The following is a 26288-nucleotide window of genomic DNA, read 5'->3' on the forward strand; positions in this document are numbered from 1 at the left end:
GGAGGGTGTTCCAGAGTTTGGAGACATTGTACGAGAACGAGCGTCCTCCTGCTCTGGCTCTACAAATTCTGGGAATTTTGGCTAGGGATGCCACTGAAGAACGAAGAGTCTTGTTGGGTCTGTATGAAGAGATCAGGAAGCAGTTGATATCTGGACCCATTTTCCAGAATGTCTGGTGGGCAATGCAGAGCGCTTTAAATGTTACTCTGTCCCTAACAGGCAGCCAGTGTAAGGTTTTTAGGCCAGTTTTTATTGAGGTCCTCCGAGGGACTCCCAGCAACGCCCGGGCAGCGCAGTTTTGGGTGCGTTGAAGCTTTTGTAGGGTGTAGTCTGGTGCTCCAAGATAAAGGGCGTTGTTAAAATCCAGGCGGGATTGGATGAGGCCCTGTATAATTATTTGTTTGGCCTCGAATCGGAGGAGGGGAAGGACTTTTTTAATCACCCTAAGGAGGCCAAAACAGGTGGCTAATACCTTAGTAGCCTGTGTGTTAAGGCTCAGAGATTTGTCGAGCCAGACTCCCAGGCTTTTGATGTTATCTCTGGGGTGTGGGGCCATACCCATGCTTGATGGCCAGATCAGCTCTATGGTGGAGGGGGACTCCGGGCCCAGGAGCATGAGCTCAGTTTTGTCATCATTGAGCTTCAGGCAAGAGCTCATCATCCAGCTCTTTACGTCCTCCAGACAGGCCGCTAGGTCTGGTGGAGACTGGAGGCCGCTCTTTTGTGCAAGGGAGACCACCAGCTGGGTGTCGTCCGCATAGGAGACGATATTGACACCATGCGGACGAACAATTCCAGCCAGTGGCCTCATGTATTTTTATCTATGTGTGATTTTAAGTATCTTCTGTGGAAGCTCTTTATTGAACAAATACATATATTTGAATTCAATAAAAAGGAGTTAAGGTATAATATCATGTTGCATTGGGTGTACCAATTTTGAGATCCTAGCAGCTAATCAAACAGCAAGGATTTTAGAACAGTATTTGTTATTGCAAGTAATAAGAAATATTGGCCAGTCGAAGCCACATAAGTTTGGAGTCATTTCCTTTTTTGCAAGACATCACAGTATGGCACTCTTACTTGGAAGGCGGTCAGCCAGCATCACTGTCAAACTCCTAATATGTGACTGGGTGCCCATGATTGCTAATTTGCATGAAACCAGAGCTCTCTGAAGAGACTATGCTTTGTACTAATGAGAGCTTGATACCACTGTAATATAAAACAGACCCCTTCCATGTAGCAAATCCAATAGGTGGTGGTTGAAACATAATGGGATCATCTTCATTAGGTATGTACACTATACATATGGTGAGAAAACAACTATTCTTTCTAATTTTGGCAATGAGACATTCACCCATATTACTCTTTCTAATAGGATGGCATGTCCATGTCGGGCCAGAGGTGCCACCCTCATTACCATGGTTTCTTGGTTATTAGTCATCACAACCTTGAGACCAAGCCAGTGCAGTTTATTGTAACATTTCTTAGTGAGAAGCATTGCTATGAAGCATATCAACACCGCCCTGAATACAATAACTTTATGAACTTTGCATACTTTGGCTGATATTGACATTCCAAGTCAGGGCGCAAATACCACTTTTTGTAATCCTACATTCTTGTCCAAGGTACCTCACTTTTCAATTCATTGAAAGTGCTAAACCAGCTTCCTGGGTAGCATATCTTGTCTTTTTTTTCTCAGCATCTCTTTCCCTCTTGCAACCACCCATCCTAACTCTCCCATTCCTGTTCCTCCCTGATCTCCCACCTACTAGATGCTTTTCTGACTCCCTGGACCAGTTCAGAGTCCATACTGAGGCTCAGAAAGTACCTCTGCCCTCTAATAAGAGAGAAGGCAATTCTCATTCTTGGCGGTAATACCAGCCTGGGCGGACGTATTTCCTTTTGTTCCTTAATCAGAAGGAAATAATTAAGACTGTCAACCTATGACTCCTCATATTCAGCCATCGTTTGAAAACATACGTTCTTTCTTACTCCACAAACCTAAATGACTATTAGCTTTCTCCTCCGTACTACATTTCTTTGTTTTAAAGCACTAATGTTGCTCAACTGTGGGGGGCACAAATCTGAGTAGACGAAAAAGGGGACTTCCCCCACCTTATTGAAATTGTAGGGGTGTGCTGCTTGATGCACCAATTGTCGAAAGATGAAGGTGCCCATATTTATCAAGATAGCCCAAAGGTGAACAACACTAGTGGAATCCCTACAGTTCTGGAATGTAAAGTGTTGTGCCCGCAATACTTTTCAACCAATATTACAATCTTCCACAGTAGGAAAAGCCTTCTGGAAGAGATGTACTATGAAGCCACTGAGGTCATGCCCTTCTATGATCTATGTGATACCTAAGACCAGCAGGTTGTTGCTCCTCGTTCTATATTCCAAATCTTCTACTTTGCAGGTCATATTTCTTGACTTTGTCTCTTTTTCCATTATTTCTTTCTGAATAGTTACTGTAGTGCCTTTCACGCTTCTAGTATTTTCCTCGACCTCCTAAACTATCTAAGAAACTAAGGAATAATACTGCTTGAATACCTTATAAACCTCTATCAGTATTTTTAGGTTCTCAGTATTCGCTTCTGAACTATTCTTCTGATACTCCTTCCAATGCAAGCACCTAGGCATAGTTCATATATTGATGCCTAATTAGTTGTTGATTTAGTCCTGTTGTCACTGATTTAACACATTCTTGATTAGCCCTCTAGAGGGTTGTCTCAGTTGCCATTGACTACAGTTTTTTTCCCTGATGTAGTTGGATGACTGGTGGTTTAATCTCATTGAAAGAGGATGTGGCGTAAGAGCCAGGGCTCCAGACTTTGGAGCTGGGGATCCGGGTTCAAGTCTCGGCAACAGCTCAACATCCTGTGATTCAAGGCAAATCACCTAATCTCCCCGTGCCTATAGACAGCGCCTAGAGAACCTCACAGGTGATTAGCCACGCTACACAAATCCAAGTATTATTATAAAACTTTAGTGTCCCATCCTCCTCACTGTAAGGACTGCAAGGCTCACCAATGATTACAATCCATAATTTTTCCTCATGAAGTTGGTGAATATTTACACTTTCTGAGTATTATGTAGATAGTCCTACTTTGATCCAGAAACAAAATCAGAATCAGATCTGAGGTCTGAGCTAAGTTCCAAGACCCCGGATAGAGAAAACATTCTCCTGTGGCTCTTGTCCTTCTAAAGTTTTTGTTAGAAATTGGGGTTCTGGTTGGGGGCAGGTATGCACCATGTCCAAGCAGGAAGCACAATCGTAGTTCGGGTAAGTCAGATACACATCATATTTTAACTTTTGCTCACCATTCATTAGCTTGGCACAGAGAAGTCAGGCCTAACTTAAGAGGCAATGTGTAAAGTATTTTTGCTACACATCAAACAGTAACACAGTGAAAACACCACAAAAAGACTCCACAAAAATAGATTATGATTTTATACATAAAACAAGACCAAAATGACAAAAGTCCAATAAGTAGAAATCAAGATATTAATTTTTAGAAATTAAATGCAATAATAGAGCTTAGAAGCAGAAAGCATCTAAAGAGTTAATTGGTTGCGCTGGACCGGGATAAAGTCAAGAGTTTAGGCTGACTGTGATAGAGCATAGACTTAATACAGGACCCACCCAGTCGATCACGTATCCCTAAGAAAAACCATCCACAATCTGGTCCTCAGTGCCGTGTCCCGCCGATGTTTTCAGCTCCTGAAAACGCCGGTGGGACGAGGCACTGAGGACCAGATTGTGGATGGTTTTTCTTAGGGACACGTGATCGATTGACACGTTTGACCCGATGAGGAGGGTTGTGGGTATGCTGTAACTTCGCAACCTCCAGGTGTCTTTATAAATATGAAGTGAAAGATCGAGAAGGTGAACCTCTTTTTAGCCCTGATGAAGTTGCTCAAGTATACAGCAAAGAAACATGTTGACAATAAAGAATTCATTAGATTTGGTTTGACAGGAACCACTTTTTAATTTGGAGGGCTTACAGCTTGGAATAAAAGTTGGGTGGCCAGCAAGCCTTACCATTTTTAACGGTGAGAATCACATTTATTTTTTCTCACTGGTGTTCTTTGGACATGTACACAATAGTAAGCACTGTCTATTTTGTCTTACATTCACGTGTGTTATCACGATTGTTTGTGGTTCTCGAAAAGGAGAACAAGCACTGTTTTTTCCTTTCTTTTCTTTACTTCTTTCACTGAAGAGAGGGAGTCAAAGATGATGAGAAGTGGGTAAACTGGTGATTGTTGGCCAGCAACCCTGTTGGCGGTTCTACCGTGAGGTACTCTCTCTCTCCTCCCACACATTTTTTAATTGGATGTAAGGTGGGGAGTGTGGATGGTAGTACACATTATTGTTTTTAGTGAGACACTGTGATAAACAAGAGTAGTTGGATTGCACACACTCAAGGGAATTGAGAAGAATATTGAAAACCCTGGCTTTGTCACTTTTAATGGGAATAAGTGTCTGTCGGGTGAGGCCCCATGTTGTTGATACGTCAATCAAACCATGTTCAGGGAAGAGAACACATGCACTTTAGCACTGGTTAGCAGTGATCTGAAGGCCAACAACAAGAAAGCAGCAAAAATATGAGGTAAGCAGGCAAAATGTTTGGGGCAGACTATCCTGAGGATGTCAAGTCTAACACATTTCCCCCCAGCTGAAAGTAGGAAGAGCTACCCAACCTCTAATCGTAAGAACCTGAAAAGACCATCAGCATTTGGGTGGTCTACCGCAGGTCTGTGTTCCACAGTAAAGTCTATTCCCTGTAGGATGATGAACCACCTAAACAATTTTGGATTCTCACCCTTCATTTGCATTAGCCACCTGAGCGGCCTCGGTCTGTCTGAATCTGGAAGTGAGTCCCAAACAGGTATGGTCTCAACTACTCCAGTGGCCAAACCACAGAAAAGGCTTCCCTTTAAATAGCACTCCATCTTTGTTCCCAGGGAAGTAACCTCTTTGAGATGAAAGCTATAGGTTGGTCTAGGCACTCTTCATTTAGCTGTGACAACACTGCTCCTATGCCATGTTCTGAGGCATCTGTTTGCACAATGAATTCCCTGTAAACGCCAGGGGTCTTGAGCACAGAGGCTAGGCACTTGGCCTGCTTTAGGAGTCAAATGCTTTTTGGCATTTCTCTGCCCAAATCACATTTCCTGACTGCTTCTTTGCAGTCAATTCTGTCAAGGGGCCAATAATGGTGCCATATCCCCGGACAAACCCCTGGTTGTACCCTGTGAGGCCTAAGAAGGCCCTCACCTCAGTTTGGGTTTTGGGGTCTCCCAGGCCAAATGTCATCTTGAAGTCAACAAAACAGCAGTATAATGAAGATTTTGAGACTGTTGTTTTGTCACCCAGGACTGATATTGCCGTGACGTTGGTTTGAGTCCCTGATTTAGCCATGAACATCATTTCATTTAAATGGATTAATGGATTTTATTTTGTTAGATCTTCCAGCAACAGACTGGCATAGCATTTGGAGTCATTGTCAAGGAGGGATATCAGCCTATAGTTTTTTGGGATCTGTTCTTATAACTCCTTTGATGATCGGATGTAATATGGCACCTCGCCATCAGTGTGGTATCTATGAGGTCGTCTGACAGTAGTCAAATATTGTAGTAAACTGATCCGCCCAGAACAGGATGTCTTGTTTGTATAATGCCTGTGGCAGCCCGTTTGGCCTGAGCACCCTATCCGATCTTCCGTTTGTTATGACACGCACTATTTGTGATGTAAAAGCAGCCTGGTGACTGTAGTCATCATAACGCAGTGGGTCAAGTGTTTGGGGGAAACTTCATTGTTTGTTCTTAACATCTTTCTTGCATGACTGTCCATAAGTTAGTTTTCCTCCTCTGGGAGCATCATAATGGGGGAAGCTATCTCTTGACACTGGGATCCAGTCCCAGTTGGAAGTTCCATTTTGCCCTATTGACTGTGAGGCTGACTTCATCATCCGTTGCTTCAAAATGTGTGGTTGGAAAGGATGCCCATTCAGCTTCCAAAATATTAGCACAGCCCCAGCCTCTTTGACCGTTAGTGCGTTTATTCACCTAGGCCCGAAAACCCCTTAGAGTTAGGATTCTTGTGGCTTGTAGTAGTTCTGAGCGTTTAGGCTTCTCTGAAAATACTGCCTGCCTGTACGTAGTATGAGACTTTCGGACTTGTCTCTGGGCTCTGTTACGTGTTTTATTAAGGTCTTTGATCGTAGCTGTAATAGTGATGTTGTTACAGATATAAAGTTGATGGATGGATTGAGGAAATTTTATAAACAATTGCTCAGTGAAGTTCGCCCACTCTGTGGCTGGGGAAACATTGTTAGTACAGTTTGCACCCAAAAGTGCCCTGCATGCAGTCATTGTAGTATTTAGGGAGGATTATGTCTGTTTGAGCCTTTTCATATTCTCTGTATATTCCACTGGTTGCCAGACTTACTGCGGCTTAGCGGGGTAAGCTAAATGACAAGGTGATAATCTGTGTGCGATGGGCACTCTAGGTCCGTGAGCAATATAATAATTCTCAAACAAGGGAAACATTTACCATAACAAATGAAATAGTCAAGAGAGGAGTGGGTTTGCCTGTTGGATCTTGTCTAGTTTGGCAGCTTGTTCTCTGGAAAACAACCGTTCAATATTGTGCAGCCCATGCTACTAAATAGCAGAACCTTATATTCGCCAAGCTTGCTATACTTAAAGCCGCGGGTTTGACCTGTTCAGTGATATTTTGGTCTCTCCTAGATAAGATTGCTTGTAATAAAAGATTTATATTGAAGTCCCTTTTAATCAAGTAGGCTGCATTAATTATGTCACGCAAGATTTGCGTTAGGTGGTTACATTTGGTCCTATTTTCTCTGGCGTTTCAGCTTATGTACATGTTTATCAGTAGTAGTAATAGCTGTGATCTTGAACTACTAATCCTGATACCAGAAATCCAGTTCTCCTCAAATATTAACTGGTCAATGGTGGATTTTATCTTGACTGAGACATAAATCTTTTGATCTTCTGAACTTATGTGCCCTGGTGGGTGATGTCCTGTATTCTAATCAGCCTTCTATTGGTAGGATAGTCTCTGCCCATGCAGGGGCATAACACAGGCCAAACTGCAGGGGGCCCCCTCATCACAGAACTCAGGCCTGAGAGTTCCGGGTTAAATCCAGAGCGGGGGCCCCTTTGTGTGCCCGGCAGGGGGGCCCCCTCAACTTTTGTTACACCACTGCGCCCATCTTTTCTAGAGGAGCATGACTTCGTAGTTCGTTGAAAACATAATCACATCTAAAGACTAGAGTTTCTGCCTGCAGGTGAAAAAGGTAGCCCTTCCAGCTGCTAATGAGGTCAGCCATGTCATCCAAGTAGTACACAACGAAGGTTTTGGATCCTACAACTGACCAGCCTGGAACTCAACAATTGCAAAACAGAACAAAATGGCTAGCCAGGATAGTTTAAAGAGAAATTAGAACCCACACAGCCCATGTATGCTGCGTGACCCAAAAATGTTTTGTTTAACAAAACATTTATTTTCATTTATAATCCATTCCTTTAGCTAAAATACCAGTGGAAAGGTGGAACTAGAGGTGGAATAAGACTGCCTGCCTATCTCACAAAACCTGTGATGGAATATTTGATAAGATTGCAAACAAGGGCCCACAGCAGTGGAATTAATTGATCCCTAGCTGCACCCTTTTTTCTTGTCATAGGCTGAGACAAGAAAGAAGGGTGCAGCTAGGGATCAATTAATTCAGTCTTATTCCACCTCTAGATCCGCCTGTCCACTGGTATTTTAGCTAAAGGACTGGTTTCTCCCTTTATGTTTTGTGTAATGTTTCATGATCGCAATTGATTTGGAATATATTTACTGTGCATTAAGTCTCATTTTGGTGTCATGAAATTTTGAGTATTCATTGTAAATGTTTGTACACCTGTATTTATTGTGCACACAATTGTATGTTTTTGACTTGCCTGTTTTGACAGGATTTTCCTTTGAAGACATTTTTGAATGAATTAATGAAACTTGATTATAAATGAAAATAAATGTTTTGTTAAACAAAAAATATTTGGGTCACGCAGCATACATAGGCTGTGTGAGTCCTAATTTCTCTTTAAACTATCCTGGCTAGCCATGTCATCCAAGTAAGCAGCACTGAAGGCCTTCATAGCAGCTAAAACCTGGTACTCAAGCCTCTGGAAGGTGGCAGGGGCATTCTTTAATCCAAAAGGCATTTCCCAGCAGTGGTAGTGGCCCTCTGAAGTGGAGACGGCTAACCTCTCCTTGGCTCCATCAGTTAGGGCAATCTGCCAGTGCCCTGAAGTAAGTAGGGGCAGATCTCCTGCTAAGGCAGAGAAGCGTCGCTCCACTGAGCAGGTCAAAAAGAAAAAAAGAAAATGATAATAACTCATTGTTTTTTGTTCTCATTGTGCAATAAACAGGAGTAGGAGATATTGGGGTCCCGATTCTGACTGTTCCATCTTGGATCTGCTCTTGATTGTCACAGAGGGGTAGGGAGATCCACACCATCTGACGGGACCCCCTTTCATTCCTATTCCATTCAGTTAGAGTGGGAGGAATCCTTCCGTGACCGCCAGCGCAAGTCCCTTGCTTGCGGGTTATTGCTGTATTGCTTAATCTTTGGACATCCGGAACCATTTTGGGGATCAGCACGGTGAGATCTGTTTCTGTTCCCAAATATCCCAAAATTCTAATATCTTGCTTTGCCTCCGCTCCAATCCAACGTATTTATCCTCTGGACTGATGCTAACCATTCCCACTAAGCTGGCGGGTTGGGGAGTATTTACTTAATGCAGATTTCATGCCTAGCCAAAACAATTAAAACAAAAAGCAGTTTTTTTTGTTTGTTATTTAATTAGGGGACTCCTGCATTATGTGTTCTTACACCAAATATGACTAGATCTGTGCTTACCTCTAATTGTTGGCCCTTTACTTCAATGAGTATCCTAAACACTCATTCCAGACGTTCTGGGGCTGGGGGCACTGCCGGAACATGTGTATGTCATCCGCCATCTCTTCCCCGCATTTAGGACAGATTTTCACCTTCTGTTTATTCATTTTAGACATTTACTTTGGGGTCCAGTAGGCTCTGTGCATTGTGAATAAATGTTTTTGTTTGTGAGAGAAGTCGATTTGATAGTATACCAACAAGTAGATATTGATACTTGCCATAATTCTTGAGTAACCAATGTCAGCAGGTCCTTCCCCCAGGTCACTGTAGGTAGAAATAATTCTTCCTCCCCAGCTGAGATAAATGACCAGTACCAGCTTGATACCTCCTACTTTAGCACCTCATTTCCTTGTATCTTCTTTTATGAAATCACTATTTCCTGACCCATCTTTTACTAGGGACTTGGCCCAGCTTGTTAGTTGATAATTTTTCAATTTTGAATGTGTGCCTTTATACACTGCTGAGAGTTGATTCCATTCAAATAGACATTCCCTTCTAGAAGTTGTCCCCACTTCGTTATAGCTTATTTTTCCAGCCGGGTTGCAATCTTGTCTTTTAAGCACACTGTGGTTCCTAGGGATGCCCAGGTTGGGGCAAAGTCGCTATAATATGGTGTTCTCAACATTCTCCTGATTTGGTACCATAGTTTTGAAGCTGAACATAGGACCTTCAGTTTAACTTTGTAGAAGTACTTTGGGTGTCCGAATTTGTTTAAGAAGTGGCTGCCTTTCACTTGTATAATTGCTTGCAGATATATGGGGTAGGTCTGATGCTCTTTTAATAGTGCTCTTATATTCTTGAATTGGGATGCTCTACAATATTCAAATAGATCCGGACTGGCTATTCCCCCATGCTCCTTTTTCCTTTGAAGCTTTCTCCAAGCTATTCTGACCCCATTCAAAGCTCATATGAAACTGCTTAGCTCCCCTTGCAATTAGTTAAACCACCCTTTATTGAACTCCAGAGGTATGGTATTGAAAATGCATGTAAATGTAAGGAGAATTGCCATTTTTAATATATTGCAGCATCCCATGAATGACAGAGGGAGGTCCCCCATACCTTAGTAGCTTCCTGATTTCTGACAGTACTTTGTTGAAATTTAGGTGAGCTCTTTTATCTATGTCCTTTACAATCTGTACAATCAAGTATTGTATCCTTTCTTTTGCCAATAGACTGTTAGTTTGGTAGTTCCATTCCATAATCTCAGTTAGTTTTTTGATTGATTAACTAGGTAACCTGACACTTTCCCAAATTGTACCAAGGTCTCCTCAATTACCAGGAGTGAGGCTAGCAAGTTATTAGTGAAACTCATTAAATCATCCTCATAGAGGGCAACTGTCTTGTTATTTAAAGGGAAAAATCTCCTGGTTGATTCTGAAGACACTAGCTAATGGTTCAATATATAAATTAAAAAGTAGTAGGGAGAAAGGACAACCTTGACGTGTTCCCCTCTTAATAGCTATTTTCTCTGTGAGGTTGCCATTTACCAAGACCCGGGCTGTTGGGTTTTAGTATAAGGATTTTACTGCCCCTGAAAATATTCTCCCCAGTTTATATTTTCCCATCACTGCACGCAGGAAGGGCCAACTAACCCTGCGGAACGCCTTTGCTGCATCAAAGGTGATTAGTGAAAGAGGGATCTTCTCCTGCGTTGCCACATCGATTGCTCCAAACAGTTTATGTGTCAGCTCCTAAATCTGCCTCCTCTTAATAAAGCCCTTTTGATCTCAGTGTATCAACTGATCAGATACCTGTCCCAACCTTTTAGCCAAGATTTGGGTGTAGATTTTATAATCACTATTTAAAAGCAATATAGTTCTGTACAACTCGCAGCTTTTTGGGTCCTTCCCTGGTTTCAATAATATACTAATGGTTGCTTCATTCCATGAATTTGGTAGATCCTGCCCTTCCAAAAAGACAACATTTAATAGCTCTGTCGGGTTGAGACCAGGCTCTCTTTTAGGGTGCTGTACATTTCATTAGGTCATGCATCAGGACCAGCAGCTTTACCTTTTTTTAGCTTCACTTTTGTACTTGCCACCTCGTCAGGTGTTATTTCAACATTGTGGTCATTCCTTTGTTCTTGTAACAAAGTTGAGGACACTATCTTTTCTAGATAACCCTTTATTTGATCTGCTGAGGATATTTTGTCTACTGAATACAGCACTTTAAAAAAATTGCAAAGGCCTTTTCAATCTTGGAGTCCCCCATGCTGAGGTCTGTCTGATTCTATACCTGGATAGCTGGGATCTTATTTTGGTTTTGTTCCATCTTGATTTTTCAGGCAAGCATTTTGCAGCAGACCTCGCCTTACTCTCAGTGTAAGAGCTTGCTTGCTTCCCATTTACTTCTAACTATAAAATCTAAAACCACAGACTGTTCATCTTTATTTCTTTTTCTATTTGCTGATTTCTTGCAGGTTCTCAGTCCCCGCTAATGTCCTGCCTAAGCTTTGTATTTAATTTTCCAGCTGAATGATTTGTTATGTTATGTTAGATTTTATTCGTAGAGCGCCAATCACCAATGATTCTCTACCTAGTGGTCTTATGTTTGAAGGGCACTAGGCTATTTAATTTCCTCCTTATAATAATAATAATGTTGTATTTGTATAGAGCACATATCACCCCAGGGGGGTCTCCGAGCGCTTGTATGCATACCGCTGTAGAACCCATCCTGGCTATCCCTGTGAAGTGCCCACTCCTGGGCGACCCCAAGGTGAAGCCAGGCATCCCAGTGCTGTTGGGGCTGTTGTGGAGATTAAGCAAGCTATTGCCTAGAGTTACAGAGTGGGACCCATGATTAGAGTAGGCACTGAGGCGGGGATTATCGAGTCCGCGGACACTGAGCCCAAGATCCTGCTGCGTCTGGAATTGAACCCTGGTCCCGGGCCTGACCTCTGCTTCAGGGTCTGCTGCTTCTAACCAGTGAGCCACACTTCTCCACTTATGACAGCTTTATATGCATCCCAAGCCACCTGAAAAGTAGTCCCGTTTTACTTAAATGAGAAGAAATGTTCTGTCTCTATTTTCAACTTCTCCCTGTTTCGTGGTCTGCGGGTATAGTTCAATCTAATGTCCATCTTGGGGTGAAGGGGCGTTTTCTACTAGTATTTCCATTCGAACTGCAGAATGATCACAGATGTGCTGGTGGATATCCCACCTTCTTAACATTGTTAATAAACAGGCCCCTATCCACCAGGAAAAAGTCTATCCAAGAGGCATGGCTGTGTTTTTTGTTTTGGAAAGTGAATTTATACTTTTTATCTCCCTTTACTTTCCAGACATCTACTAGTCCCAGATCCTCAATATAATGTTTTAGCCATTCCCTCATTCTGGGTAGATTTGTTGTCTTTCTTATGGGTAGTTGGTCCTCTCTGGGATTCAGTATCAGTTTAAAATCTCCACCCAGAATTACAGGGGCCGAGACCTACAAGAGATGCGTATACAAGATCTGCAGGGGGGCAGGTTCATCTATATTAGGGCCATAATATCCTGCCAGGATATATGCTTTGTTATGTATTCTAGCTCTTACAATGACCCCACCCCCTTTTGACTTAGCACTTACTGTTACTACCCTTGCTTTAACTGACTTTATAAACAGGATAGCTACCCCCTTGACGCCACACTCTTGATCAGTAACAACATATGTATCCACCCAACTCTGCTTCTTTATTATCTCGCCCCATTCTCCCCTTAATAGGTGAGTTTCCTGTAAATGTATGATTTCGCTATCCACTGATTTTAGAAACTCTGAGGCTGTTCACATTCCACATAAGAATGTCAACTGATATCAAGCTTATTTAAGTTGGGCCCAAACTTCCCCTGCAACTCCTCAAACCTTGATCCCCTTATATTTGTACAAGTTGGACATTTTTTTTTAATTGTTCTCACTTTATGCTCCCTTACCTCATGCAAATTCCTTAAGAAATATTTTCGTGAATTACCTCCTTCCTCCCTGCCCTCCCTGGAGAAATCCTCCCTTTCTCCTTCTTTAAGCGACACATTTCGCCCTTTTTGAGCACCTTGATCTCCAGGCCTTAGTTCGGTTCTATTCTTTATGTTGCATTCTAATCCGATTAATAAGAGACTCCACTTCTTTGGGGTCTCTTATGTTATGTATCTGATTTCTCCATATTATTTTCTAAGAGGCTGGGAAGCGCATCTGGACATTAGCTCCCAGAGACCTTAGTTCAGGCATATGTTGTCCTAGTTCCCAATGCCTGTCCTGTATTGCCTTGGAAATATCTGGCCTAATTCTAAAGACCCATTCATCTTTATTGGGAGAGCTAGCTTTAAGAGCCTTACTTAGGATTTTCTCTTTCAGTACATATGTCTTGAAATTTATCAAGATTCTTGGATTTTTCCTTAACTTTCCCCTTCTGTAGGAAGGCCCTGGTGTATATCCTCTACCAGGGCCATCAACTTCACCCAAGGAAAGTGTTCTTCTAGACGGGTGATCACGAAGTTCTTAATGTCCTCCCCTTCCATTCCCTCAAGGACATTCAGGATCCTCAAGTTGTTTCTCCTTGCCTGATTTTCAAGGGCTTCGATTTTCCGCTGAGATCTTTTTAGTTTGTTTTTAATATTTGTATTTCTGCCTGACTCACCTCTACTTCCTTGCCTAGAACCACTGTTGTTACTCGTTCTATCAAGGTATTTATCTTAGTCTCCTGAGCTTCGCACGTCCCTTGTATTTTCAATAGTTTTTATTCAGAAGTGGCAAAGTTCGCCCTCAATTCCAGGACCAGGGACTCAATCAATTTTTCTGGGCCTCTTTGCTCTTCTGGGGGATTTACACCCCCACCCTCCTTATGCCCCTCTGTTTGTGGAACACCCTGGGGCGCTGCTTGCGCTTGTTGGTCTAGAGGCGTAGCCTCAGTATCTGTTTCACCTACTGTCCCCTCTATAGCCAGAACTTGGTATCTGTTGTTACTCATGATTCCTTCCCCTCTAGATCTTGTATGTGAAATCTACTGTTCCTTCCCGTTCGCCTGCTAGTAAAATAGGAGTGTCTTACACCTGAAAAAATGAGCGCAATGAGAAAGTGAGTTTTACACTAGAGCCTGCTAGTTTACCTCGTAGTGGGAGGGGAGGGGGGTATTTAGCAGCATGTCCTGTTTAACATTCAATTGGGATATTTCCTGTATGTGGAGAAACGTTGTGCATGTTTTATTTTTCGATCTGCCTGGAGAGCATCACAGCTCCCGACCGGGCTCTTCAGCTGGCCGCCATGTTCCTCGCCCCTACCCTTGATAATAACTTATTGTTATTATCATTTTCTTTTCTGTCCTTTCTCAGCGGGGTAGGGGTGGGGCTGCTCTGCTGTAGAGCACGACACAGGAGGAATGGTTTGCCCACTCCAAGTGTGCATGACGCTTTGGCCGGCCATCTCGGGCCGGCCAAATTGTCATGTGCACTTTGCATGTTCTCCACCCAGGCTGCATTACAGCCTGGATGGAGAATACGCCCATGCTCACCATTGTCTGGCTGAGCGCCGAACCATGTGATTGGCTATGGGAAGCCTAGGAGCCAGGTGCTGCTTGCTTTCTGCCCGGGAGTCCTGGAAGTGGGCAAAGAAGGCCGAGAGATGGCGGCAGCGGTACACAGGTAAGTGTTAAGAAATCTTTTACATTCCCGGGCACTCCCCCATGCCACCCGCCTACCAACCGCTGTTAGGGTCACTAAGGGAGTCACTGTCCTCCTCAGTGGGCTCTGGGTCGGCCTCCTCTGACCCCTCATCCACCTCTGCTGAGAGACATTCATGGGTTGGTGTCCCACACCTCTTGTTCTTCCCTCTTTTGGCAGCTTTCTAGGTCATTCTTCCAGGCTCTAGACCTCCTTTACTCCCTTCCTGGACAGCCATGGACCTGGTGATAGCATATTGTCATGGTCCTCGCAACCTCTAAGCACTACTGCATGCTTATAAGTCACAGGGACATCAAGTCCACTTTATAAAAGGGTGGCCCGCTACCCATTGTATGTATTCTGTTATACTTTACTACTATGTTATGTGTCACTGTTCCCTGGTGGCACGGGCAGGCTGTACTGTCACGCTATATTTTATAGCTTCCTGGTAGCAGTGGCAGGCACTTTGGAGCGATTTGAAAAAGTGCAGAACTCTCTGGTTGCAATGGTTTCGTGCTGAGTAAGGAAACAGGGGAGGCACATGTTAGCATACCCTCATGCTAAACAAAGGAATCATTGACACGAGCATGTGCAAATGGTTCCCCTCACGATCACAGCATCTGGTGAGTCAGCACTCCGAGTGCAACCACCTGTTAGATGACGGTCTTTCACAACACATACACCTACCCCTACTTAAACCCCCCTCCCCCCCGCCCCCCAGGCTAAAGCGGGCGCTTAGCCTCACTGGAATCCCCTCTCTCCTGACACCGCAAGACTGAACCCACCCTCTGCTGCAGTTCTTCACTTCAGCTGATTCGGACCTCGGCTACAGACAGTTCTTCACTCCGGCTTCTGCTGCACGTTGTCTGCATCCAGGCGGCTGGTGTTCCGGTAGGAATGAAAAAGGAAAAAGAGATGATAGACTTGCCAATCAGGTATTTCCAGCCGCGTATCACAAAATGCACCTCATTCAGCAGCCTCTCCCATGCAGCCAAAAAGAACAAGGTAAAGTGCTTCCGTTTACAAAATGACTTATAACATTGTGCAGAAACTGGGAACTGCAAGATTGCAGATATAGGAATTGTGTACATGACGGGATAATACTTGTGGAACTCAGCAATCGAACCATGAACCAAAGCTCCAGCAGGAAAGATTGCATTTTTAGTTGAACTTGATATTTGAACTTTGAAGGACAGCGCTCAGAATACAAATACTATTTGATAAAAAGGACCCCCCGTAAGGCTTTTGAATGTGATGAAGCAAACATTGTAAACATTGGTGTCACATATGATGAAATATTTTTGGAAAGGTGAATATCAACACACTGCATGTGGTATTGGAGTAAATCATTGTATTAATAGTGTCTGTTCTTTAAAGATATTACCACTTATCAAACCCTTGCCTATTTGGCAATCTGAGCCTATTTGTTGATGGCAGTCCTTCCAGAACCCAGGGTGAGGGTCCCGGTGGCGCGGAGCAGAAATCATTGGAAGGACTTGGTATTTCTCACTCTTTCTCTTTTCTCAACCCCCTTTTCTTTGGAGGCTACTCTTGGTGCTGCGTTTGGTATAGCATCTACCAGGAGTAGTCCTCAAGGGCTTTTGGGAACCATCATCGGAACCACTTAGAGTTCAGGTGAGTGGCTCGCAAAAGAAGGCTATGTCGCAAAACTAATGGTCCCTTTGGGAATGACATGGATCACCATGAGCAGCCTTACACACAGGATCTTGCTCAGACTTTGGCAGGGAACACCTGTGAGACCGAGCAGTTAGCTATAGTGGTACAACATTTACAATTGGGAATGCAAAGACTTACGGAGGAAAATTCTGAGTTTAAAAGAGAGTTAGCATTCACAATGTAAATCCAGATTCACTCAGTGGAGGGACACTACGATTTTACCTACATTTGGAGAAGCTTTCTCCAGCGCTGGGACGCCCCTGGGTAGCCAACGCGCTTTACAAATCCTCATTCCATTCCATTCCATTCCGAGGTTCTCTCCTTGTCACAATCAGAACAGACCCTACACGTGACATTTACGACTCCTATCTCTGTGCCATTAGCCCTCCGAGCACTTTTATGACAATAGCACAGAATTTGCTATTTTTTATGACCCAAAGCCAACTACACTTCATATGTAAACCCCAAGTTTTTACAAGAGATGCGGCCAGAGTGGCCTTCTCTTACTTAGGAGGGCTGGCAGCAAATTGGTCCATCCATTTAATTGAAACTAAATATTCAATTCTATATAATTCTTCAGCATTTCAGGCTGCCATGACCAGACGCTTTGCAAAAATTACAATTCAATGGGTTAACCCAGGAAAATCACTACGACCTGGGTAAGCTGCGGTACATATAACAATTGACCCTAGAAGACAGACTACTAGACATACACCGTGTAGTTACACCTGTAAAAATAATTCAAAATATTTAAAGGAAAAATAAACACGTGTATTCATAGCAGACATGGATATCTCATGCCTGGTCAGAAAATAGCATTGACCAGTGTGGGGTTATATGTGTATAAATCACATGTATTTTGATTTTATGTTGTATTGCCAGTCTTTCTGCTTCTAATGTAGTCGCAGATGAGGAGTTTGTTAGCATCTGTAGTCATGCAAATGTAATCCACTGTTTATGTGTTGATACATAATGTTCAAATGCTGTGGAATTATCACACACAAAAAGGTCAGAAAGACTACATATATATTGGTATTTGTCTGTTCATATGCACAACTGTTTTATGTATTTGTAAATAATGAACTTTTATGAGTAATGAATAACAGCAAGCTAAAAAATATATATTAAAAAAGTAAAAAATATTTTCCTACATGAAGAATATAAGTAATAAAACAAAAATACTTTTTTGAACCAAACTTGGTGTATGAAACTAATTTTTCGAGATATGTCTTGCATATGAGCCCTAGGAGGCCATACTAAAAAGCAATATAGGTCAGATAAAAGGTTCTTTCCGAGTTTTTTGTTGTTTCCCCCTCCTCTTGGACCTGAAAACACTTATGGTGTACCTCTTCTTTTTGTAATTGTTACTCGTTTTTTACTGCAGGTACTACAGTCTTAACCCCTTCTGTGCTTCGGACGGCCCCCAGCCGTCATACATCACGGTGGGCGTGTGCGGAGGATATCCGGGGGCCGTCCGAATCCCGCTCTCTAAATCGCCGGCACAGGGTGAAAATCGGCACCACACGCAAGGGGTTAATGCATAAGACTTCGTTTTACTACATATCTGTAGTTAGAAGGCTCTGTGAGATTGTTTTTCTTATTTACATTCCTCTTTCTTTCATTTCTTTTCCTTTTTCACACACTATATTTTCAGTTTTCTCTATTTCACTTTATTGGTATAGTCGTCAGGGGCTCTCTCCTTTGTCGATAAAATCTTGTTAAAATGGAAGGCCTCAAGACCTTCGGTTTTTCTGATGAGTGCTTCTCAGCACTTATTGACCAAATAGCAGGAACTAATACACATTTAGGTACTTCGATCAATGATAACAACAAATGGACAAAACTACACAATCTAAAAAAAAGGCAAAAAGGATGGAATCCCATGCCCATTCTATGCTTGAAGACCTCAAAGTGGGTGTGATACCATTGGGTCTGAGGGTCAGAAATGTCCCAGCCCTTTTCGTGGAGGTACGCAAATTCCTGGAGCGATGGTCCCAAATTGGGAACCGTTGCTCCAGGGATTGGATGATCCTTATTGTAGAAACGGTTTGGGAAATGATAGTGATCCTTAACCAGGAGATCTTAGACCTTGAAGAAACAATCAAGGCTAGCACAGCCTTAGAAGAGGCCACAAATAAGATACTGAGCATAAATCAAGAAATGCAGGACTTTGTGGAATACCTCATAAAGAAAAAAACAGACAAATTAAAAAAAGATGCTAGGCGGTTTACACAAGAAAAAGTATATCCATACCTAAACAGTATTTACTATCAGGATGGACAGCAGGAAGGAGGCCAATACAATCAACGTTTCAATAAAAGAAACAAAACCCTGACATTTTCAGACATTAACTCATCGTATTCTGATTATGAGGGCCCAGGAATGAGTGAAGGTCCCATAAACAATCCTAGAAATCGGAGAGGCCAACAAAATGATCAATACCATCAACAAGCACAGCCCCCTTTTTTACAGGCAGAGTTCGTACCAAATTTCAGAGACAAGAGAGGAATTACTATAAGCAGATGGAGCAATCACATCCGCAGCCCTATATGCGGACACAAAACCAACAATATTGGAAAATATAGACAGATGCCCAGGCTCTGCAGACATCATCCCGATTTACAACCTTTCGGGTCATGACCTCTCACTTGAAGAAATTAGTCTCATCAGTAAAGGACTGTCTTTTGTCCCTAGCACACAACATGACTCTTTTAAACTGAATAAAGACTTGTTCTCCTTCTTTCGTAAAGTAAGATTAAAAAAGTCTATGTCACAAATCACATTGCCAGAGCAAGATATCAACTACTCAGGATGCAAATTACCCTCCAAATTTACACCACCTCTAGAAATGGTAGGGCCTGAGGTTGCTATGTTTGAAAAGTCAGTGATGAAAGAATTGCAGAAGGTTACTAAATATGTCCCTAAAGTGCTCCCTAATCTTACTACCCAAGAAAATTCAGCCCGAAAGAAACAGCAAGGTAACACCAACATTACCATCAAACCGTGTGATAAATCTGGTGGTATAGTGGTTAAGGATATAAACCAATATACAAGCAAAATAGATTCTATGCTACAAGTACCAGAACATTATCAGAAAACTAATAAACAGCCCTACTATATCTAAGGACACGGATAGAAACCATCACATCGAAAGCACTGATGGATAGCTGTATCTGTCAGTAAGAATTTCACTTTTTAAATAACACCAATGCAGTTTGGCCTGCCATTTATGGAGTTCCAAAAACTCACAAAGATATAGCAGATCCACCTCTTAGATCCATTGTTTCATCTATAAATTTGTGCACGGAACCACTCTCCAAATATCTGGACGCCTTTTTATGCCCTCTAACTACGCAATATGCATCAGATATAAAAGATGCCGGGCATACAATTGCTACTATTGAGCACAAACCATTTAACCAAACACAACAGCTGCTGGTCACCCTAGACATAGAGACTTTGTATACCAACATTCCCCAGGACCTGGCATTGAGTCTGTAGCAGCTCTTTTGGTCAGAGTTCCTGGGGATAGACTGGACAGTTTTATCCTGGAGTGTCTCGATATTGTCCTGCACCATAACTACTTTGAATTTTAGGACACTTCATATCAACAAATCAAGGGGACTAGCATGGGGGCTTCTTGTGCCCTAAGTGTTGCCAACATCTTTATGGGAGAGTATGAACATAAACATTTTTTTAATGAGATAGCCCCATACTATGAAAATATAGACATGTGGCACCGATTCATAGATGACATCTTTTTCATATGATCGGGTGCAGAGTCAGACCTTCTATACTTCATCGAGTGGATCACCCTTAGAGACAAGAACCTTAAGTTAACTGCAAAATATTCTGCAGACTTGGTATAGTTTTTAGACATATGGATCATGGGTAGAGAAGGCAAGATACAGGTCAGTCTGTATAGGAAACCTACAGCAAAGCACACCATCTTGGAGCATAGTAGTTTCCATCCCCTATGCCAAAAGGATTCCATCCCTTTTGGGGAATTCCTTAGAATCAGGCACAATTGCACCAATATTAAGGAATACCAGGTACATGCAGAACAACTTCAGAAACGTCTTCCCCTCAGAGGGTATCCAAAACAGTTAGTGCACCAGACTTTGAAACGTGTGAAGTACCCTTATCTCCGGTAAAGTAAAGCAACCCTCAGACACATTGGTGTGTGGTATCAACCATTCAAATCTGAATCTCAAGCTCAAACAGATCTTAGATAAAAATTGGAGGATACTCAATGTGAATGAAGAAGAGAGCTAACTTCAGAAACCAATCGTGGAATATAGAAGGAACCCTAATATTAGGAAGAAACTGGTAGATAGCAGACCTAAACCTAAGAAGGACGATGGACGAATGACAATAGCTAGATTGCACCCGTAATGCAATCATAGGTGTGGCCATTACCATGCATTTGATTCTGCAATGTCTACTCAGGTATGGACCTATGGAGACAAATCGGGAAAGCTAAGTAATATTACGAATTGCAGAAGTACCAACATAGTCTACCTTATCGTTTGCCCCTGTGGCTTAGAATATATAGGAGAAACAGGCAGAGAATTTTGCACACAGTTCTCGGAACACAAGTTAGCAATAAGGACACAAAAGCTGCAGGCACCAATGGTCAGATATTGTTTGGACTGCAAGCATGGCGAACATGAGCTAAAATGGCAAATTTTGGAGCGTGTCAGGTGCATACCTGGGTAGGACACAGAGAAGATCAGAAAAGAAAGAGAAACCTATTGTATCTTTACTCTTTAGTCCATAAAGGACTTAACAAGGAAATTGTCTGGATAGTAACTTGAAGATCCTTATCAACAATCTTAGTATTCATGATCTGGTTTTATCCTTATGAGCTCAGTCTTAACATCATTAGCTTAGATTAGAAGATGCCTAGAGTTTGAACTTATAGCACACATCACCATTTATAATAGAACTAAGTAGGGGACGAGTACATTTTTTCCATCAGCCTGACAATCTCAGCAAAAGTATAAATGCACTAGAGTAATGACATCTCCCATGTACATACAATTTACCACATGTAGAGATGTGTTATAAGTGTATATGTGCTGAGAGTACCAGTGAACTTGTCAGTAACTACCTCTCAGCGTAAGTTACTATCATAGTTCATTGACCGTGGATACGTTGAGCAGAGTTATTTTGGCAGGTTTTTGGACTACGAATTCTTTTGTCTCTTTTCGGAACTTAACACATTATACATTTCATTACATATTGAATCATTTAGATAGGGTGCGCATATTTTGTGGGAACTAACTCCAAGGTGAATAATTGCACACGCACCTATAAGACGAAGGCCCCATCCATACTATCTTAATATGTTACCATGGTCTTTGGTGTCTATTTCAGTACCCATTAGTGGCATGGGTGTCCAACCAGGAATCAATGCTGCCCATGGTAAATTCTCTCCACTCCAATATGGCGGCCGTAGAATATACTTACACATCCCAACAGCGCATGCATGTCTCATCATGGTTTCTGACGTGATCTTGCCATTGCGAGAGACTTGGTGGTGTACGCTCTGCACAGGCACCTTAAATAAGGAAGGAATTTCCATTCCCTCAAGAATTCTGGGAAAAAGCCGGCAGTACGGGATGTGCATGATAGAACTCATTCCTTAGGCAATTGCTGGGTCTTCCCACTAGTGCTCCATTAACACCACTTAGGATGGACATAGGGATTAGCCCTATAGCAGATGTCGTTTTTTCTAGACCCCTGCTTTATTGGCAGCGCCTATGAAGTACCCCACAACTAGCTGAATATAAAGAGGAGTTGAAAGACGTTAGGAGGCTCCATGGTGCATTTAAAATCCCCTGGCTAGCTTATGTCAGAAAAATCTGCCAGGCCCGAGGAGGGAAACCATGTGGACATCCCCAGAAGAGATCTGCTCTATGACATCTAGGAAGGCACTGCTTGAGTCCTATAGAGAATTCAAACTGGTTTAACTATGGCGGGGGACCAAGCAGGGTAGCTTTACCTCCAAGTTCTTGGAATTAAAGCAGCAATATAGGCTTGAAATGGCCCTCGATTACATCCAACCGCTTTTAGCGAAGAAATTCTTTCTTCAATTCAGACATGGGGTGCTCCCGCTTCGATCATTCACTAACAAGTGTCAGGGCTCCCACACATTAGAGCGTCCAGGGTATGACCAAGGTGAGGAAACTGAATTGCACGTTCTTTTTTTTCGCCCCGCCTATGGAAAGATAAGGTTGCGATGGTTACTACAATTGTGCAGGAACATGGGTAGTAGACACTGTACAGAAGCGTTTAGGCTTCTTAAGTATGAAACCACCACCCCTATTCTGTTTTCCATCTCGAGGCTTTTATACTCCATGTGGTGCACTCGTAGAGCCATTATTAAGAAAACTCTAAAAGAAAATTCTTAGTTTAGCAATGACTAGAACCTACGCCACTTTAGGAACCTACCGAGGCTAAGTGGTATGCACATACTGCACTGTATGTTTACCCCCATCGAAATTAATTCTCCATCGAGGTGTTTTTTAATCCAACAATTTTAGCTGTTTTTTACCTAATACTACTTTTTATATCAATAAAGTTATCGTAGTACTAAATATGTGTTTTAATATCTGATTGGAATAATTTATCGTTATAATATTTGCCACTGCTCCCCCTTTTCCTACCCAATTTAAAAGTTATATATTTTTTCATATTGTACATTGCACTACTAAAGGACTTCGAGTAGGCACGGGGGAGTTAACTTGAGAAAGAAGTCAAAGCTTGCTTACCTGAAACGTTGCAATTTTAAACTACAGAAACAATGTATATAGCTTTTTATGATGAAATGAAATTTTTGCACTTTAATGTATCTTGTTATAATGTTTTGCACTGTTGTTTTGCTTTTATGGCCTAGGGCCGAAATAAAGCTTTCTTTGACTGACTGAAAGAATATACCGGGCCACCATCTGTCCATACAAATGGCAAGATCTGGGATTCCGTCCTCTTGACAAAATGATCATTAGAGTAAATAGTAGTTACCTGCCTAAACTTTGGAGGCGTTGTTTATAGCTAGGTGCTCCCCAGGTGATAACATCAAGTTTTTCCGAATTGTCATTAGCTTTGACAGTCCACGCATACAGTGTCTAAAGTCATTGCATTGTGTCATCATTTTACGGATAACCTCATACGCTTTTATGAGATTCAGATTATTAAATTTTGGAACTGAGTGCTGTGTACTGAGTGGAGACACTAACTGCTTGGAGCAAAGCACACAAAAGTGATATTTTCCCCACTCACAAGAGTTTACAATTCTTTATTCCGGTAAAGGCACGCCCTGTCCAATGCGTTGGCTTCACCTTTTCTGTGCTTTTCATTGTATTATCACTTATCGTCCCAGGTCTAAACAGTTGCAATTTGACATTCTTTCCAGACTAGGAAATTCACTAATTGATGGACCAGGTCACAAATCTCCTTGTATAATATCCACAAATAAAATTGTATCTGTAGCTGTAAGTGAAGCAGACACCTTCTTGATCACTGTAAAAACTGGGTATACCAAACTAGATCCTCAAGACTGGATGACAAATCCAAAACATAGTATCAAAGAGGATTTCTTCTTTCACATGAACAATCTGTACAAACCTACCAAAGAATTGAGACTACAAGTAATCAAGTGGACCCTTGATTCAGCCTTAGCAGAACATCCTAGGGGTTATAAAACTCTTGAGAATTGTGTGAAACATTTTTGGTGGGATAATATGCCAAAAGACGTACAAGACTATGTGATTAGACACATTGCACCTTCAGGTTTATTACCTCTACCTATACCACCCCGGCCATGGAACACTGTAAACTCAGACTTTATTATAGATTAACCAGAGTCACACAAACTTACTACAATTCTTGTAGTAGTTGGCATGTTCTCGAAAAGGCTCATGTTATACCTTTAAACGGTTTACCCACAGCCAAGGAATTCAGTGATATTTTCTTGCACCACATTGTAAAGTTGCACAGGCTTCCAACCAGATTCATTTCAAGATTGTGAAACACAATTTACTTCAAAATTTTGGGAAAGCCTTTGTACCGCTTTAGGACTTGAAGTGGCCTTATCATCTGGTAACTACCCTCAAATAGAGGTACAGACTGAACAAGTTAATCAATCCCGAGAACAAATCCTTAGGTGGTTGAGTCCCACTGACAATAGTCAATGGTATCAAGCGCTTTCACTAGCAGAATTCACATATAATAAAAGCATATATACTGCCATGGGCTGTTCCCCATTTTACTTCCTGACTGAGTTCCATCCACAAGCACTCCCTATATTGAACCCTGATGATTCCACTCTAGCACCCTCTGTTTTTTAATGTTTGCAAACACTACAGGATATACAAGAACAAGCCATAGCAAGCTTAGCAGAAGCGTGAAGACACAAGCCGATTAACATTGAACCCCAGAACCACCTTCCAAATCAGGAAACCTAGTGTGATTATCAACATGTAACCTAAAATTAGATGGCCCTAGAAAACTGCAACAACAAATTATTTGACCCTTCCCTATCTCTGAGGTTTTAACTTTCGTCACTGTATGATTACAATTACCTACCAAAAATACACTCCACCCAGTTTTTCATGTGTCTCAAACCGTACAATGCCAACACCGGAAAGGAGTCTTCACCTCCCCCAGTTCTGATGAATGGGCAACAAGAATATGAGGTTCAACATACTTTAGACGCTTAAACGTATCTATGGTAAATTACATTATTTAATAAATTGGAAAGGCCATGGTCCCTCAGAACCCATGTCATTTGTGCAAGCCCGTCGTTTAATATGATGATTCTATGCCCTTAATCCTACAAACTTTTGACACGTTCGGCGCCCCTTTGGGTGGAGCAAATGTTATGGTCCTCACAAACTCTTGCACTACTGTCCTCTTATAAGTCACAGGGACATCAATTCCCTTCATTAAAGGATGGCCTCCCCTCTCCATTGTATGTATACTTTACTGTTATGTTAAGTGTCACTGTTCCCTGGTGGCAGGCTGTACTGGTATGTTATATTTTACAGTTTCCTGGTAGCAGTGGAAGGCACTTGAAAGCAATTAGCAGAGTGCAGAGCTCTCTGCTAGCAATGGACTCATGCTGAGTAAGGAAACAAATGCAAAACAACAGTTGATGGACAGAATGCAGAACAATGTCATACATTCACCCCAGTACAGAGATCTGGGCCTAAAACCATAGTTTTTTTGCACTCCACACCACCCCAGTTCAGACATGGCCATATGAAAATCAGCCTTGACCCTGTGCCTCATGGGAACAGCCCAGCCCGAACTGCCAAGCCATGTCTTTCCTGGACCGGAATCAAGCATCCTAGGACCGGTTTCAGGCTATCAACCGTCTTCAGCCAGGATAGCTTGACTCCAGTGGTGTGGAGAGCATGGGACTCACGTCTGAGCATACCCATCCCACTCGGGGTGACAATTGCAAAACAACAGTTCATGGACAGAATGCAGAACAATGTCATACATTCACCCCAGTACAAAGATCTGGGCCTAAATCCATCGTTTTTTTGCACTCCACACAACCCCAGTTCAGACATGGCCATATGCAAATCAGCCTTGACCCTGTGCCTCATGGGAACAGCCCAGCCCGAAATGCCAAGCCATGTCTTTCCTGGACCGTAATCAAGCATCCTAGGACCGGTTTCTGGCTATCAGCCGTCTTTAGCCAGGATAGCTTGACTCCAGTGGTGTGGAGAGCATGGGACTCACGTCTGAGCATACCCATCCCACTCTGGGTGACAAATGCAAAACAACAGTTGATGGACAGAATGCAGAACAATGTCATACATTCACCCCAGTACAGAGATCTGGGCCTAAATCCATCGTTTTTTTGCACTCCACACCACCCCAGTACAGACATGGCCATATGCAAATCAGCCCTGACCCTGTGCCTCATGGGAAGAGCCCTGCCCGAACTGCCAAGCCATGTCTTTCCTGGACCGGAATCAAGCATCCTAGGACCGGTTTCTGG

Source organism: Lissotriton vulgaris, chromosome 2_2 (assembly GCF_964263255.1).
Source record: "Lissotriton vulgaris chromosome 2_2, aLisVul1.2, whole genome shotgun sequence".
Classification (NCBI taxonomy): domain Eukaryota; kingdom Metazoa; phylum Chordata; class Amphibia; order Caudata; family Salamandridae; genus Lissotriton; species Lissotriton vulgaris.